An 18,094-nucleotide genomic window follows, 5' to 3' on the forward strand; every position below is an offset into this window, starting at 1 on the left:
AGTTGGCTGCCGATGAGATGGTGCCCATCCAGGTGAAGGGAGGGTCTGCCTTTCCCAGCCCACGGACTCAAATGTGAAACTCCTTTGGCAGCACCCTCACAGACACACCCAGGAGCAGCACTTTGCATCATCCAATCAAATCAGGTTGACACTCAGTATTAACCATCACACCATCTTTTCACAGCTGCTGCCAAAAACACGACTGCAATCTTCAACAGAGTCTTTTTAATGTAAAAGAAGTATCTTCGCCATTCAGAGTTTTAGACAAGGTTCAAGGCCCTTTTCAAAAAAACGTAAATTTTTAAAGAGGAGTGTAAATTCTTATCTTGTTAGCTAGCATTCAAGGATAAAGTTGCAGCTGTGACTTAATTACAGAATCCTGCCTGCTTAATTCAACAAGATTCACACTTAGGGTCACACACATCTATTTTTTCTCATTTTGTTCTTTGGTGAATTTAAAATATTCAGAATACGAGACGGGCGGATCACGAGGTCAGGAGTTCGAGACCATCCTGGCTAACACAGTGAAACCCCGTCTCTACTAAAAAATACAAAAAACTAGCCGGGCGAGGTGGTGGGCGCCTGTAGTCCCGGCTACTCGGGAGGCTGAGGCAGGAGAATGGCGTAAAAACCCGGGAGGTGGAGCTTGCAGTGAGCTGAGATCCGGCCACTGCACTCCACCCTGGGCGACATAGCGAGACTCCGTCTCAAAAAAAAAAAAAAAAAATAAATAAATAAATAAATAAATAAAATAAAATATTCAGAATAATGGTAATGGTAATGGCTGTGAGTATCCTGGGCTTATACTGTGCTAGAAATTTTTAAGCATATTCTGCAAGTATTAATATATTTCTTTATTATTATTATTACTATTATTTTGAAGACAGAGTATCAATCTGTTTGTTGCCCAGGCTGTAGTGCAGTGGTGCGATCTCGGCTTACTGCAACCTCCACCTCCCGGGTTCAAGCAATTCTCCTGCCTCAGCCTCCCAAGTAGCTGGGATTACAAGCGTGTGCCACCATGCCCGGCTAATTTTTTTGTTGTTGTATTTTTAGTAGAGAAGAGGTTTCACCATGTTGGCCACGCTGGTCTAGAACCTCTGACCTCAAGTGATCTGCCTGCCTCAGCCTCCCAAAGTGCTGGGATTACAAGTGTGAGCCACTGTGCCCAGTGCGTATTAACATATTTCTGTGTGATATGCATGTAGAAATATTGTGTTGTGGTAGGCATTATATTATCGTTATCATTGTTTTTCAAACTGGGGTACCTTAGTTAGGCAAAGGTTAAGGAATTGGCTCTGGTTATGTTACAACTGTATGCCCAAACTGGGCTTTAAGCCAAAGCAACCCGATTCTAGATCTAGACTATGCTCTCTGTCCAGACCTTTGTACTGGATGGACCCTGACCCCTTCCGTTAAGAGAGGCTTCTCACCTTATTTTATACCTAAGGACAAGCGGTAGAGAGATCAAGTCTGTACGGCAATGTTGAATGTTGGGTATGCACCCATGAGTCTGCATGTGTCTTACGACAATGCTCCGTCAACCCGTCGGGAAGCTCTGCCTTCCTCTAGAGCTCTCCCCACCAATGCTTGGGCCCCCATACTACCACCAAGCCTGCCACTTTTATTTCCTTTTTTTTTTTTTATTTTGAGACAGGGTCTTGTTCTGTTACCCAGGACAAGGGTAACAGAGTACAGTGGCACGATCTCGGCTCACCACAGTGGTGCGATCATAGCTCACTGCAGCCTTGACCTCCCAGGCGAAAGTAATCCTCCCATCTTGGCCTCCTGTGTTACTGGGACCACAGGTGCACACCACCATGCCTGGTAATTTTTTAAATTTTTTTTTTTTTTGAGATGCAGTCTTGCTTTGTCACCCAGGCTGGAGTGCAGTGGCATAATCTCAGCTCACTGCAACCTCCGCCTCCCAGGTTCAACCGATTCTCCTGCCTCAGCCTCCCGAGTAGCTGGGATTACAGGCATGTGCCACCATACCTGTATACTTTTGTATTTTTTTTTTTTTTGGTAGAGACGGGGTTTCTGCATGTTAGTCAGGCTGGTCTTGAACTCCTGACCTCAGGTAATCTGCCCGCCTTGGCCTACCAAACTGCTGGGATGACAGGCATGAGCCACTGCACCTGACAATTTTTAAAATGTTTAGTAGAGATGGGGTTTCACTGTGTTGCCCAGGCTGGTCTTGAATTCCTGGGCTCAAGGGATCCTCCCTCCATGGCCTCCCAAAGTGTTGGTATTATAGGCATGAGCCACTGCACTGAGTCTCAGCCACTTCTTGATGATCTTCCCACATTTTCTTAGATGAACGAAAACTATCTTATGCCATCTGTCACCCCAAGATAATAAAGGCCCCTTCCCAGAGGAATGTATCCTCCTCACAGCCCCCTCAAACACCCAGACATCTTGTTAGCTGTGTAGATATGAAAACTAACCCTTAGCCATATGTCTGCCAAGTTTTCCTTCTTGGGGCTAATAATAAACTAAATGTATTAAAACTTGAGTCGATGGGATGCGGTGGCTCACGCCTGTCATCCCAGCACTTTGGGAGGCCGAGGTGGGCAGATTACCTGAGGTTAGGAGTTCAAGACCAGCCTGGCTAACATGCCGAAACCCCGTCTCTACTGAAAAAAAAAAAAAAGTATACAGGTATGGTGGCACATGCCTGTAATCCCAGCTACTCGGGAGGCTGAGGCAGGAGAATCGCCTGAAGCTGAGGAGATGGAGGTTGCAGTGACCTGAGACGGCACCACTGCACTCCAGCCTGGGGGACAGAGTGAGACTCTGACTCAAAAAAAAAGAAAAAGAAAAACATGTTATTCTTTAATCATAAATACAATTAAAATTGTGCTTATGAAATATGCCTTTTCAAACTTTGTCTCTTAGCTTTTGACCCTGTTCTGGGGTAGGTCGAGGTACTTGTGTGAGTTTTTCTGCCTAGTTGTCTGACTGGCACGTTGAGCGCCTGCCCAGTCAAAGCTGAGACCAGCAAGGGTGGAGTGCCGTGTTCCCCTGTGCAAAGGGTTAGGAGCCTTCCTGAGTTTTTCTGAGACACAGAGAAACCAGACCTCCTTGAGGAAAATGACTGTTGAATAACTCGATTGTTAACATCATTGTGTGAACTTTGCCAGCCACTTTTTGTTGTTGTTGTTTTAATGGAAAGCATCCCTTCCCACAGCTCTGGAGACCCTGTGAGAGGCATCTCATTCTATAGAATGCACCGACAGGCCGGGCGCGGTGCTTCACTCCTGTCATCCCAGCACTTTGGGAGGCCGAGGCGGGCAGATCACCTGAGGTCAGAAGTTCGAGACCAGCCTGGCCAACATGGCGAAACCCCGTCTCTACTGAAAATACAAAACAATTAGCCATACCTAGTGGTGGGCACCTGCAATCCCGGCTACTTGGGAGGCTGAGGCAGGAGAATTGCTTGAACCCGGGAGGCGGAGGTTGTGGTGAGCCGAGATCGTGCCACTGTACTCCAGCCTGGACGACAGAGTGAGGCTCCGTCTAAATAATAATAATAATAAAGTAATAATAATAATAGTGCACAAACAGCACACTGCGCCAACATCAGCTGATAAATACATTTCCACCCATGCTCCTCTGCAGGGCCAGTGAATACTCTGTTATCCAAGTGCCACCAAGCTAATGGTATACAGGCTAGGGCTCTGTTTTCACAATGACACAAAGAGCTGCACCTGAGCCGTGTGGTTTCAAAAAATATTTTATTTTCTGGAATAGCCATAATATCTCAGCTCTGTCTTTATGCCCTCTCTCCACACGGAGGAGGCAGAAGCTATGACGACACTGAGGTGTCACACATCACACCAGCAAAACAGAATAATGGGAGTGTTTAGGAGACTGTAGAAAATGCTCACCAGGGTGCATACGGACAGGATGGGGGCTGGGTGTCGCTGGGCTGCTGCTGTCTGTCAAGGACATTCAGAGAGATACACATGTCCCCTGGTGCAGGGCCCGCCTCAATCTTCATCTCTTCACTCTCATATGTTAAGTGAAGCAGAGGAAGAACAGCAGAGAGTCCTCCGCGGCTGCTGGACTCGGCAATGCAACTGTCACAGGTGATGAGACTGGGAATGTGCCTTACACATCCCATAGAGTCCGACGGTCACGAATGCAAGATTTGCTTCAAGAAATTTCTGGGATTCTTGTTTCATGTGCAAAGTGTCTAGTCTGAATTTGTAGGGTGATGCCGTTCTTCCAAGACGTGACTTTTCCTCTTTGCAACAGACAGGATAGGAATATTTGGGGTCACTTGGCAACAATGATGACGGGGAATCCTGTGTGTCTCTTCCCTGGAGCATTTGCTCTGCACACAGAAGGAAGCCATTTGCACTGGATGGAGTCTGTATGAAGCTGGCAGCAGGGATTGCATTGGAGAGTTAAGTAGGGCAAGCCTCCGAGTTGCACCCACTTTAACGATGGTAAAATCTGAAGCCGATTTGTCCTCTGGACGTCTCCAGCCAGTACTAAGAGTGAACAGTTCCACTGGGCTTCCCTTGGGCATTGGAACCTCTGTGAATTCTGACTCTGCACAAGAGGAAGGCGGATGAAAACTTCACAACAGAGTGGGCCAGGCAGGGGGTCAGAGATGGCTGGATGGGACCACAAGGATGGATGGAGGTTACAGATGCCAGCACGGCCCCGGAGGTGGCACTGCCCATGAGTCCTGGTTGCCCGGTGATGGCTTGGCAGAATGAGTGACGGGTGGGGGAGATGGCCTTAATCCTTATTGACAGTCATCCCACCCTTCACCCCCGCAGTGCAGCTGGGTTGACATGCTGGTGGACAGTCTTCAGAGAAGGGCCGAGCAGTGACCTTCAGAGATCCATCCCTCCACACTGGAGTCCTGGCCTGCTGGTGGCTTACGAGGGGGATGATGTTACCACTCCCTGGCTTGCACCTGGCATGCAGGCAAACTGAGGACTCCACAGCCACCAGCGCTCTCCATCATTGTAGGGGCCCTAAGTAGATGCAAAGGAAAGGAAAAAAGAGTAAGAAAAAAAATCAATGGTGATCTGATGAAAGATTACCTCCCCCAACTCCCTGCCACCCCCTCATTCTCTTTAGAGACAAGGTCTGGCTCTGTTCCCCAGGCTGGAGTGCAGAATCATAGCAATCAAACTCTTGCACTTTTTTATTTTTTTAGAGACAGGAGCTGGCTCTGCTACCCAGGCTGGAGTACAGTGGCACAATCAGAGCTGACCGTAATCTCAAACTCTTGCACTTGTTAAATTTTGTTAGAGACGGGGCCTGGCTCTGTTACCCTGGCAGGAGTGCAGTGGCACAATCATAGCGATCAAACTCTTGCACTTTTAAATTTTTTTAGAGATGGTGCCTGGCTCTGTTGCTTAGGCTGGAGTGCAGTGCCACAATCACAGCTGACTGTAATCTCAAACTCTTGCACTTTTAAATTTTTTTCGAGATGGGGCCTGGCTCTGTTGCTTAGGCTGGGCACATTGGCGCAACCATAGCTGTCATCTTAAATGCCTGGGCTTAAACAATTCTTCTGCCTCAGCCTCTTGAGTAGTTAATGCTACAGGTGTGTGCACCAAGTAGCTAATTAAAAAAAAATTTTTTTTTTTGTCTCGTTAAGCTTCCCAGGCTGGTCTTGAACTCCTGGACTCAAGTAATCCTCCCACCTCAGCCTCCCAAAGTGCTGTGCTGACAAGCAAGAGCCACTGTGCCCAGCCAGTACGTCTCTTTAATGCTACTGACAAGTCATTTCACCCAGCACTTTGGTTCCTAGTATCATATTCAGATAAAAAGTACCAGGGCTCTCTGGAATAATGGTTAATTCTAAGAATGGAGCTTGGGTGATACAGATATGCCTGGACCATCTTGTAGTACAAGCAAATAAGAAAATGCTCAAACACACAAAAAACTGAGGGTGTGTGAAAGATAAGGAAAAGCCAACCTGAAAGAGCTCCTGGTGCTCAAAGCTGAAATGACTTGGGCAATAAAATGAAATAATATTAGATGGTAACCCAAGGCAGTCAATAATTGAATAAATACATAAAGGAAGGAGGAGATACAAATCTCCCATGCAGAAGAGTTCCAAATAATTGATGTAGATATTTTATTCTCAAGAAGATGAAATACAACTCCCCACTCCATTAAGTGTGGGTTGCATGTAGAGACTTCCTTTCAAAGAGCATGGTCAGGGAGATCAATAACTTTTCAGTGGAGAAATCTGACAAACACCACCTCAGACGTGATCAAGCCAATGTCAACGGTGGTAGGTCATGCTGACAGTATGTACCTTGATATGATGTAATGAGAATGACTCTTCATCTCTGCCGTCATCCTCCCCAAAGCCAAGCACCCTAGTCTCACCATGAGAAAAATTGCAGACAAATCCCAACAGAGGGACAGCTTGACAAAATACCTGACCCGTTGTCCTCAAGACAATGCTTCTCGTACAGTCTGCAGGAACGTGAGCCAAATAAACCTCTTTTCTTTATAAATCATGCAGCTCAGATACTCCTCTATAGCAATACAAAATGGACTAATACACAAGCCACATCCAAGTGCCACTTGTGGCTAGGGGTCCTTGTATGGTCTGCAGGCCTTGCTTTGGATGACCTTGAAGTAAGGTCTTGTATTTGACTCTTGAACAGTCTGCAGAACCGTGAGCCAAATAAATATCTTTTTAAATCAAAAAACCCATACAAGAGTCATGTACAAGACCTTGCTTCAAGGTCATGAAAAACAAGACAAGTCTGAGAAACTGTCACAGCCAAGAGGAGACATGACTCAATGTAATGTGGGTTCTGGATGAGATCCTGGGACAGAAAGAGGATATCAGGAGGAAAGCAGTGAAGTCCAGTCAACAGAAGAGTTGAGATTACAAAGGGTGTGGGGTGGGGGGCGGCCAGGACACCCTAACCAGTACCTGCATAACTAGCATATAACTAGCATTTTTCCTTTCTTTTTTTTTTTGAGAAGGAGTCTCACTTTGTCACCCAGGCTGGAGTGCAGTAGCGCGATCTCAGCTCACTGCAAGCTCCGCCTCCCGGGTTCAAGCAATTCTCCTGCCTCAGCCTCCCAAGTAGCTGGGACTACAGGTACCCGCCACCACACCCGGCTCATTTTTTGTATTTTTAGTAGAGATGGGGTTTCACCGTGTTAGCCAGGATGGTCTCGATCTCCTGACCTCGTGATCCGCCCGCCTCGGCCTCCCAAAGTGCTGGGATTACAGGTGTGAGCCACCGCGCCCGGCCGCATTTTTCCATTTATAGATTATTTGTATTCTGTATATGGTAGAACCAAATGAAAGTCAAGACACAAGCATCTAGGGTGTCTGGAGCCTGAGAAGACCTATCTAGAAGGTTGACAGAAATTCTGAACCCCCACTGACTCTCAGTTTACCCAGAAAGGCAATGATCCAATAAAGAAGCAGACTGTAGTCCTGTGTGAATTTGCTTGGGCTGTGTGCGGGGAGGCCCCTCTGTCGGGGATAGTTCTGGCTAAAGAGCACACGTAGAAAACCACCAGACGGTTGAGAGTGATGACGAGAGAAGAGCCAGGGAAGGAAGAGGTGCTGTCTTCAGGGCCAGGGCAGAGAAATTCCGTAAGAACAGCACAGTGTTAGCTGGAAGATAAAATGAGACTTGTGCTACCCAGCACTGGGGGCACCAGTCACAAATGGCATTTGGATGTGGTTTGCGTCTTAGTCCATTTTGTGTTGCTATAAAGGAATACCTGAGGCTGGGTGACTTACTAAAGAAAAGGGCTGTATTAGGCTTACTGTTCTGCAAACGGTATCAGAAGCAGGCATGGCATTGGCATCTGCTCAGCTTCTGGTGAGGCCTCAGAAAGCTTTTACGCGTGGAGGAAGGCAAGGGGAACCAGAGTGTCACAGGATGAGAGACGGAGCAAGAGAGAGAGGAGGAGCAGCCAGGCTCTTTTTAACAATCAGCTCTTACATGAACGAATATTGTGAGAACTCACACATTTCCGTGAGGACAGCACCAAGTCATTCACGAGGGATCTGTTCCCGTGACCAAAACACCTCCCACCAGGCCCCACCCCCAACACTGGGGATTCTATTTTAACAGGAGATTTGGAAGGGACAAACCCCCAGAGGATGTCAGTTCATCTGAACTGAGATGTGCTCTAAGTGTACAATAGACACTGGATTTGAAGACTTGGTGCGAAAAAAGAATGTGCACTATCTCACTTATGACTATACATACAATTCTAATCTATTCTAAATAACTTTATATACTATTCTAAATAACTACATATACAATTCTAAATCTATTCTAAATAACTACATATACAATTCTAAATCTATTCTAAATAACTATACAATTCTAAATCTATTCTAAATAACTATATATAGAAAATTCTAAATACATTCTAAATAACTATACAATTCTAAATAATTATACCATATATACAATTCTAAATATATTTACACATATTTAAAAATATATAAATTTGAAATAAATTATGTGTATATGTATACAATTATTTCATATACTTATAAAATACATATATTCATTTATGATATTTATAAACATATGTTTATATAGGAAAAAAATATATATTTTTGAGACTGAGTTTCACTCTTGTTGCCCAGGCTGGAGTGCAGTGGCACGATCTCAGCTCACTGCAACCTCTGCCTCCCGGTTTCAAGCGATTCTCCTGCCTCAGCCTCCTAAATAGCTGGGATTACAAGCATGCGCTACCATGCTCGGCTAATTGTTTGTATTTTTAGTAGAGATGGGGTTTCTCCATGTTGGTCAGGCTGGCCTCGAACTCCCAACCTCAGATGATCCGCCTGCCTTGGCCTCCCAAAGTGCTGGGATTACAGGCATAAGTCACCACGCCCGGCCAGAAATATATCTTAATAAAATGTGTACATATTTAACATTAAAAATATATATATAAATTTATATATTTATATAAATATACATTTTGAAATGACACTATTTCATATAGTGATAAAGTATCTTACATATAAATATATTGTAATAAAATTTGTACAAATTTAATAAACTGAAAAATACACATAAGCTTTAAATTTGTTTATGTAAATATAAACACATACATGTTGAAATGAGACTATTTGATATAGTGATTGAATATATATGAAAATATATTTTAATAAAATTTGTACATATTTAATTAATTTTAAAATATAAACTGTAAATTTATATATTTATGTAAACATAGAAATATACATACATGTTAAAATGACACTAAATAGTGCCATTAAATACCATATTTATTATTAAATACCATATTTGCATATATATTTTAATAAAATTTATACAAATTTAATAAATTTAAAAACATACATAAAAATAAATTTATATATTTATGTAAATATAAATATATATACCTGTTAAAAGGAGACTGTTTAGATATAGTGATTAAACATATTATTAAAATTGATTTCACCATTTTCATTTTACTCCTTTGTTAATGTGTTTAGCAAAGAGTTTTCAATTGCTCATGTGGATCATATTGTATTTCTTTTCTTTTTTTTTTCAGACTGAGTCTCACTCTGTCGCCCAGGCTGGACTGCAATGGCGCCATCTTGGCTCACTGCAACCTCTGACTCCTGGGTTCAAGCAGTTCTCCTGCCTCAGCCTCCTGAGTAGCTGGGATTACAAGCACCTGCCACCACACCCGGTTAATTTTTGCATTTTAAGTAGAGTAGGGGGTTTCACCATGTTGGCCAGGCTGGTCTCAAACTCCTGACCTCAAGTGATCCACCCACCTTGGTCTCCCAAAGTGCTGGGATTATAGGCGTGAGATACCACACCCAGCCCATATTGTATTTCTAACGGGCAGAGTTGTTCCAGACCCTGAAAACCTGGGGCATCCAGGGAAAATACAGAAACAGGGCTCCGGGTACCTCAGTGGAGTACTAGGTGGGGCTGTAGTCACGTAGCTGTGTTCCCCAGAGGCCCCCCAAACCCCCATGATCTCTATGGACACTGGGCCGGGCAGGCTGCCGCTCCATCTCTCACCCCTGTGAACCCCAGCCCCTCCACCTTTCACAGCGGCTTGAAGACTCTTCCCAATTAGGATGACCTGAACAGCTGGATCAAGGAAGACTCAGTGCCCCAGGGAGCCGTCCTTGCTCCAGGCAAATCAGCTGGAGCAACTTGGAAGTGACTAGATAGTTATTCTGAGCACTTGGGACGAAGCTTGGGGGTGCAGGGAATTCCTTGATACTTTCTCAAAGAATTCAAAGCCTACTGAAAAGGGCTTTCCTTCACTTGAGTATCTCAAATGTTCAGCTGGGAATGACTTCTACCACCTCCTGAATCGCAGCTGTTGGTAAGAGAATGGGTTGATCCCCACAAAGTATCACGATGATCACACTTGCTAGCCCCAGGAACCAGCCGCATCCAATTCAGCTTTTGCAAGGAGTCTAATTCCTGTCTGTCTTTTCCTCACCTGTAACTCTCTAAATCTTATCTTTAAGAATGGGTGGGTGCTGGCCGTGGTGGCTCAAGTCTATAATCCCAGCACTTTGGGAGGCTGAGGCGGATGGATCACCTGAGGTCAGGAGTTCGAGACCAGCCTGGCCAACATGGTGAAACCCTGTCTCTACTAAAAATACAAAGATTAGCTGAGCGTGGTGGCGGGCGCCTGTAGTCCCAGCTACTCGGGAGGCTGAGGCAGGAGAATCGCTTGAACCCGGGAGGCGGAGGTTGCAGTGAGCTGAGATCATGCCACTGCACTCCAGCCTGGGCGACAGAGCTAGATTCCATCTCAAAACAAAGAACAAACAAACAAACAAAAGGAATGGGTAGGTCTCCACCCATTCCTGTGTGTTTCCATGAGACTGACGCCCAACAGGGTTGAGTCAGACGGCCAAGAAGCTGGAGTAATTCGAGAGGCACAGAGAGTGCTGTTTCTGGCTGGCCTTAGAGTTGGGGTTGCCACCTTCACAAAGCATCCCTGGCTTGCTTTCAGACACAGAGATTCTGGGAGGTCTCAGGAAAATCCGACAATACTGCAAGAGGTGTAAACATACCCACTCATGCTGTCTTGTTTAACGCCAACACGGCTCCGGGGAGCAGGAAGAAGGGCCAGAGGGAACAATACGCAGGATGATGGCTTTGCTTTTGAACTGCACTAATTATGTTCCAGGTACGCCACCGCTTTCAGAGTCAGTTTCCAGAGGTGCAATTTTAGTACACAAAAACCTTTATCAGCCCCTTACTTTCTCTGTTTCTTCATGAATTCTTGAGGTAGAGCTCCAACATGGAGAACCATGGTGCTCCATGTGAGTGGTGGACCTCGGCCAGGTGACTCGGGTCTCAGGCAGCACGTCTGCGAGTGAGGATCATGTTACTTACCCGCCAAAGCTCATGTGTGCATAAGGTGTTGTCATAAGGTGGGTTCTCCAGACACAGAGACTGAGGTTGGGATTCAAAGGCATAGAGCATTTGCAGAGGGAGGGAGGGAAGCCCGTTTAAAAAGGCACTAAACCGGCCAGGGGTGGTGGCTCACGCCTGTACTCCCAACACTTTGGGAGGCTGAGGCGGGCAGATCACGAGGTCAAAAGATCAAGACCATCCTGGCCAACATAGTGAAGCCTCGTCTCTATTAAAAATACAAAAATTAGCCAGGCGTGGCAGCGTGCACCTGTAGTCCCAGCTACTTGGGAGGCTGAGGCAGGAGAATCGCCTGAACCCAGGAGGCGGAGGTTGTGGTGAGCTGAGATCATGCCACTGCACTCCAGCCTGGCGACAGAGCAACACTCTGTCTCAAAAAAAAAAAAAAAAAAAAGGCACTGAGGCATGATTTGGTCTCAGGACATAGCTCAATGTGGTCAGCAGCAGGCTCTGGAATACAAACTGGGCTGCAGAATTTGCTGCCTTTGGGCATGAAAGAGTGTGTGTGTGTGTGTGTGTGTGTGTGTGCGCGCGCGTGTGTGTGTGTGCGCGCGCGCGCATATGTATGCATGCATGATCTCACTTGCTGTGGCTTCCTCTACCTGAAATGAATCTTCGCGTTATCTGGATAACCGTATCTTGACCTTCAGGGTTACACCAAGCATCACAATGCCTTAAACATCTCCTCCCAGGCCCACCTGGGTTCCTCCTCCGTGTTCCTGTAGCACAGAGACTCTGAGATCTGTCTGCCAGCTGTTTTATGGCATGTGGCCCAGACTTCTGTTACACCCTGGATCCAAATGTACCATGATGATCCAATGACCTTGCCATCTCCCCAGCTGAGAATTTACACTCAGAGAGCAGGAACCAGGTTTGTCCAGTGTTATAACTGCTGGTACAGAAGAACTAGGAGAGGTTTGTGAAATGAGTGTTTCAGGCTAAACTGTGTCTCTTCGAAACGCCTATGTTGAAACCTTAGCCCTCATTGTGACGGTGTTTGGAGATAAGGCCTCCAAACAGGTAATTATGCAAAAATTGTGTCATAAGGATAGGGCCTGATCCAACAGGACTGGTGCCCTTAAAAGAAGAGGAGACGAGGACACAGACACACACAGAGGGTTGACCCTGTGAGGACACAGGGAGAAGACGGCATCTCCAAGCCCAGGAGAGAGGCTTCAGGAGGAACCAGCCCTGCCCACACCTTGATCTCAGACGTCCAGCCTCCAGGACTGTGGGAGAATCAATGCCTGTTGCTTATAAGCCACCCAGTCTATGGTATTCTGTGATAGCAGCCTGAGATGCACTAAGACACTTCATAAGACAAGGAGATGAGGACACAGACACACACAGGGGTACGATCCTCTGAGGACCCAGGGAGAAGACAGTGTCTCCAAGCCTAGGAGAGAGGCCTCAGGAGGAACCAGCTCTGTCCACACCTGGATCTCCGACTTCCAGCCTCCAGGACTCCAGGAGAATCAACGTCCCTTGTTGAAGCCCCCAAGTTGGTGGTCCTTTGTTATGGCAGCCTTAGCAAACTAATACAATGAATGAATCAAACAGCACATAGATTACAATTCTAGCTGTGCTATCCAATAGAATAGCCACCAGCCACACGTGGCTGTTTATGTTTAAATCAATTATAGCTCAATAAAAATAAATATTCAAGCCTTGAATGAATCCATACTCAATAGCCACTTATGGTTGGTGGTTCCAACACTGCAGTTGTCTTCCTCCTCACAAGTCGTGTTCTTGGTTGAATTCACCTCCCCTACCCCTGAGGAAAGCACCCTTGTGTCTCTGCACTTCTGAAGGTTACTGCCCCACCATCTGTCCCCAGACGGAGAGCCCTTGCAGGATGCAAGGGGATATTGAAGTGATGTTTGCACTGGGCAGGATGGCTCAGGCCTGTAATCCCAGCACTTTGGGAGCCCAAGGTGGGTGGATCACCTGAGGTCAGGAGTTCGAGACCAGCCTGGCCAACATGGCAAAACTAAAAATACAAAATTAAGCCAGGCGCAGCGGCACATGCCTGTAATTCTAGCTGCCCGGAAGGCTGAGGCAGGAGAATCACTTGAACTCAGGAGGCAGAGGTTGCGGTGAGCTGAGATCGTGCCATTGCAGCACTTCAGCCTGGGCGACAGAGTGAGACCCTGTCTCAAAACAAAAACAAAAACAAAAAAACAGTTAAAAATAAAAAAAGAAGAAGAAAAAGAAATGATGTTTGCCATGGTTAGGGTGGCTCACACCTCTACTCTCAGCACTTTGGGAGGCTGAAGCAGGAGGATCAGTTGAGCCCAGGAGTTTCAGAACAGCCTGGGTAACATGGTGAAACCCCATGTCTACAAAAAATACAAAAATTAGCCTGGTGTGGTGTTACATGCCTGTAGTCCCAGCTACTCAGGAGGATGAGGTGAGAGAATCACCTGTAGTCCCAGCTACTCCGGAGGCTGAGGCAGGAGAATCACTTGAACCGGATCTCGGCTCACTGCAACGTCCACCTGCTGGGTTCAAGGGATTCTCCTGCCTCAGTCTCCTGAGTAACTGGGATTACAGGTGATTGCCTGCCACCACACCTAGCTGATTTTTTGTTTTTGTTTTTTTTAGTAGAGACAGGGTTGGCCTGTCTCTACAGCCATGTTGGCCAGGCTGGTCTCGAACTCCTGAACCTCAAGTGATCCGCCTGCCTTGGTCTCCCCAAAGTTTTTTTCTTAAGCATCTTTTTAAGATGCCTTTGTTCTCATATTTCTGTTTGTCTCTACTATTTTATTCACTTAGTTTTTTTTTGTTTTGTCTTTTGTGGTCTTGACATTTTTGCTGACAGTAGGAAAGATCCAATTTCCATGTTATTGTAATTCCCATTAGACTTGTCCATCGGTGTCATACTAAAAGATGAGATATTAAAGAAAATTGGCCTGGAATGGTGGCTCATGCCTGTAATCCCAGCACTTTGGGAGGCCAAGGCAGGCGGATCATTTGAGGTCAGGATTCGAGACTAGCCTGGCCAACATAGTGAAACCCCATCTCTACTAAAAATACAAAAATTAGCTGGGTGTGGTGGTGGGTGCCTATAGTCCCAGCTACTCAGGAGGCTGAGGCAGGAGCATCACTTGAACCCGGGAGGAGGAGGTTACAGTAAGCTGAGATCACGCCATGTCCAGCCTGGGCAACAGAGCGAGACCCTGTCTCCAAAAAAAAAGAAAAAAGAGAATCATATTTAATTCATTTAGCTTTCATCGTAATTATAGTCACACTTCACACACATGGGAATGAGGGAGCAATGAAGAGTAATGCAGCAATGCCTTGTGTCAGACCACCATTAATGGGTCGGTTTTGGGGATACTTTGCTTTTCTCTTTCACGAATGATGTCCGTCCATTTTCCCCGAGGATCTTTTCGTGAGCCTTCTGTATGGTGGGCTCACTTCTGACCTGAATCACTGCATTCACGCCAACAGAACCAAAGCATAGGTATGCTTAGTCATCCGATGACTCAGAGACAGGGGTAGGCGGACGGAATGGAAGGGTGCCTGGTCAGATGGTAAGAGATAGTACAATGACATGAAAAATAGCCACCGCTGACCGCGGGCAATCTGGCCTTGAGATCGCTAGTGGAAAGTTATTATTTACTATTTATTTATTTTGAGACAGGGTCCCGCTCTGTCGCCCAGGCTGGAGTGCAGTGGCACGATCTCAGCTCATTGCAACCTCTGCCTCCCGGGTTCAAGTGATTCTCCCACCTCAGCCTCCCAAGTAGCTTGGATTACAGGTGTGCACTACCACACCTGGCTAATTTTTGTATTCTTGCTAGAGACGGGGTTTCACCATGTTGGCCAGGCTGGTCTCGAACTCCTGACCTCAAGTGATCTGCCAGCCTGGCCCTCCCGAAGTGCTGGGATTGCAGGCGTGAGACACCGCACCCGGCCATGGACAGCTTTTAGAGCACATAATTACAGACAGTTTTCACCTTCCCCAGAAGAAAACATAACAGCCTATCCAAAGGTTTCGTAATAAAAGCATAAAATTGTCGTAAATCCACAGTAGGTATTCAATAAATGTATACAGCTTGCTCCCACACCCGAAAAGTCCTAGTTAGGAGGTGAGCGAGGAGAGTTTACAACAGAAATTGCACCTGAGGTTTTGCACACGAGTGAGTTTGATCCCTTCCCTCCAGTAGGCAGGCTACTCATTCAAAGGGCCCAGTTGGCTTCAAACTATTTTTGGAACTGCTTCCGAATTGCCTCCAAGCGCCTGTCTAGACCTTACCTTACGCTGGCGCTATTTTGAGCTAAAAGCCATATTGATTAAATTGGCTTCTAAAGTTATCCCCCAGACTTGGCGCTGAAGGAGGCTTAGGTATTTCCAAAAATCCTTGCCTCTGCCTGGAAGGCTCCCCAGCTAAGGATGCAAGACAAGGACCAAGGACAACATTTCTTGAAAGATCCTGCCTCTGGGGACAGTTTCGGTAAGGAAGCGCTCAGGTTTGTGAGACAGCAGCAGGGCGCTGGGACCCTTCTCAGATGGGGGTATATCCCCCTCTAGGTCAGCACGCCCTACCCCAGCACTGCACTGACTGTAGGTACCTCCAAAGTCACCCTTTCTATTTCACTCATGTTTCCCTTGAATTTACACTTTACATGTTGCTAGACCAAATCGGCGGAGGGGAAAAAATAACTCATGGAAACATGATCTTTTTAGAAATGGCATTACTCAGAAAGCACAGCAGGAGTTTGGCTTATGGTACGGTGTTGTTTTCCTGCTTTGAGGCGCTGTTACAGATTCGTCTTCCCACTGTACAGCTTCCCGGCCTGACACGCTGCCTTGGGAAGTGCGTGAAAGTGAACGCAGCTTCCTCTTCCCCTTAGGAGCCCTCCGTTTCGTGTCTCCCACATCCTGAAAGGACCCAGCTCTCTGAGTCAGGCCTCAGTACTGTCCCTCCTACTCCAAATCCACATCTATTTCCTACTTCACCTTCTAAATGGGATTTAGCTTGACACTGTGGAGCTCAGAGTATCACGGAGCTAATATGTAAGAGCCAGACTGGTCTTTCCTTCTCTGTTGGCACCTTGCAATTCTCTATTATCTTTCAGCCTCTGCCTCCCCTCTCCCCCTGCTTTCTTTCTTTTTTTTTTTTTTTACAGACATCTGCAATGCAGGCAAGTTCCAATATGAACATCTGTGGAACAGGGCCTGAGAAGAGGAGATATAAAAGGATCTTAATTTTAGGGTAAAGGAGGAGAAGAATCGTTAAGGAGCATCTCAATAACCTGAGCCACATTCTCAGACTCCATCTTCATTAACTGAGAACAGCTTTGAAAGCAACAGTGAGATTTTCAACCCAATTCTTTGTCCCCCGCGTCACTTATCTTGAATTCCAAAATGTTTTCTTCTGCAAAAGAACCTTGTTTTTTTTTTTTTTCCAGTGATATAAATTTGAAAGGTATGTAAATATTCTTTTTGAGTGTGAAGTCCTATGACCCAAACACTTGCTTCTTCGTCTCTCCTCCCCGCTACACTTCCCTTGGGGAAGTGTACACAACAAGGCAAACACCTCTGATCACTTCTGAGGCAGCCTGTTTTCTTTTCTTTTCTTTTCTTTTCTTTTTTCTGAGATGGAGTCTCACTCTGTTGCCCAGGCTGGAGTGCAGTGGCGCAGTCTCGGCTCACTGCAACCCCCACCTCCCAGGTTCAAGCGATTTTTCTGCCTCAGCCTCCTAAGTAGCTGGGATTACAGATGTGTGCCACCATGCTTGGCTGATTTTTGCATTTTTAGTAGAAACGGGGTTTCACCATGTTGGCCAGGATGGTCTGGAACTCCTGACCTCAAGTGATCTGCCCGCCTCAGCCTCCCAAAGTGATGGGATTATAGGTGTGAGCCACCGTGCCTGGCCCCTACTTTTTTTTTCTTATAGAGATAGAGTCTCACTATGTTGCCCGGGCTGGTATCGAACTCCTGGGCTCAATCGATCCTTCCACCTCGGCCTCCCAAAGTGCTGGGATTACAGTCGTGAGCCGCCGTGCCCACCCTGTCTTTAACGATCAGCTTGAGAAAGTTCTCTCTCATCTAGTTGACCACATCTCTCTCATCACTGCCACCAACTGTCCCTCATTATGGTGTCTAGATGTTTTGTCTTGCTACATCTCAGGCTTCATTACACATCTAACTTACCCTCTTCCCTCAACTCTTCTTGTACAGAAGCTGAGGTTTCCAGGAGGCCCTCTCTGCCCCTTGGGGGACCTGCCCCTTAAATTCGGAAGCTGCCAAAACCATAAAAGGGAGATTTTAGGAGCGGGATTCACACTACATGGGATCCCAAGAAAAAATGCATTTAGGGCCAGTTTTTCAGCATCTTCGCTTTAAGGTTCATTTTTTTTTAGACTCATAAAAATCTTTACAGTTTGGAACACATAAAATATATTGGCTGGGTGTGGTGGCTCACCCTTGTAATCCCAGCACCTTGGGAGGCCGAGGCAGGCAGATCACTTGCGGTCAGAAATTGGAGACCAGCCTGGTCAACATGGCGAAACCCCATATCTACTAAAAATACAAAAATTAGCCAGATGTGGTGACACAAGCCTGTAATCCCAGCTGCTCGGGAGGCTGAGGCAGAAGAATTGCTAGAGTCCAAGAGGCAGAGGTTGCAGTGAGCCAAGATTGCGCCACTACACTCCAGCCTGGGCAACAGAGAGAGAAACTCCTTCT

The 18,094-nt window shown here is 46.3% G+C and overlaps 1 long non-coding RNA gene across 1 annotated transcript in view; it reads right to left on the reverse strand.

Annotated features, from left to right (window-relative positions):
* Positions 1–3,718: 3,718 nt before the first annotated feature.
* Positions 3,719–18,094, reverse strand: part of LOC144338879 (uncharacterized) — a 46,741-nt gene continuing 32,365 nt past the window's right edge. The window contains exon 3 of the long non-coding RNA XR_013413280.1: positions 3,719–4,994. This is a non-coding gene — a long non-coding RNA (uncharacterized LOC144338879). The remainder of the gene's footprint in view (positions 4,995–18,094) is intronic.

This window comes from Macaca mulatta, chromosome Y (assembly GCF_049350105.2).
Source record: "Macaca mulatta isolate MMU2019108-1 chromosome Y, T2T-MMU8v2.0, whole genome shotgun sequence".
In the NCBI taxonomy this organism is placed as follows: domain Eukaryota; kingdom Metazoa; phylum Chordata; class Mammalia; order Primates; family Cercopithecidae; genus Macaca; species Macaca mulatta.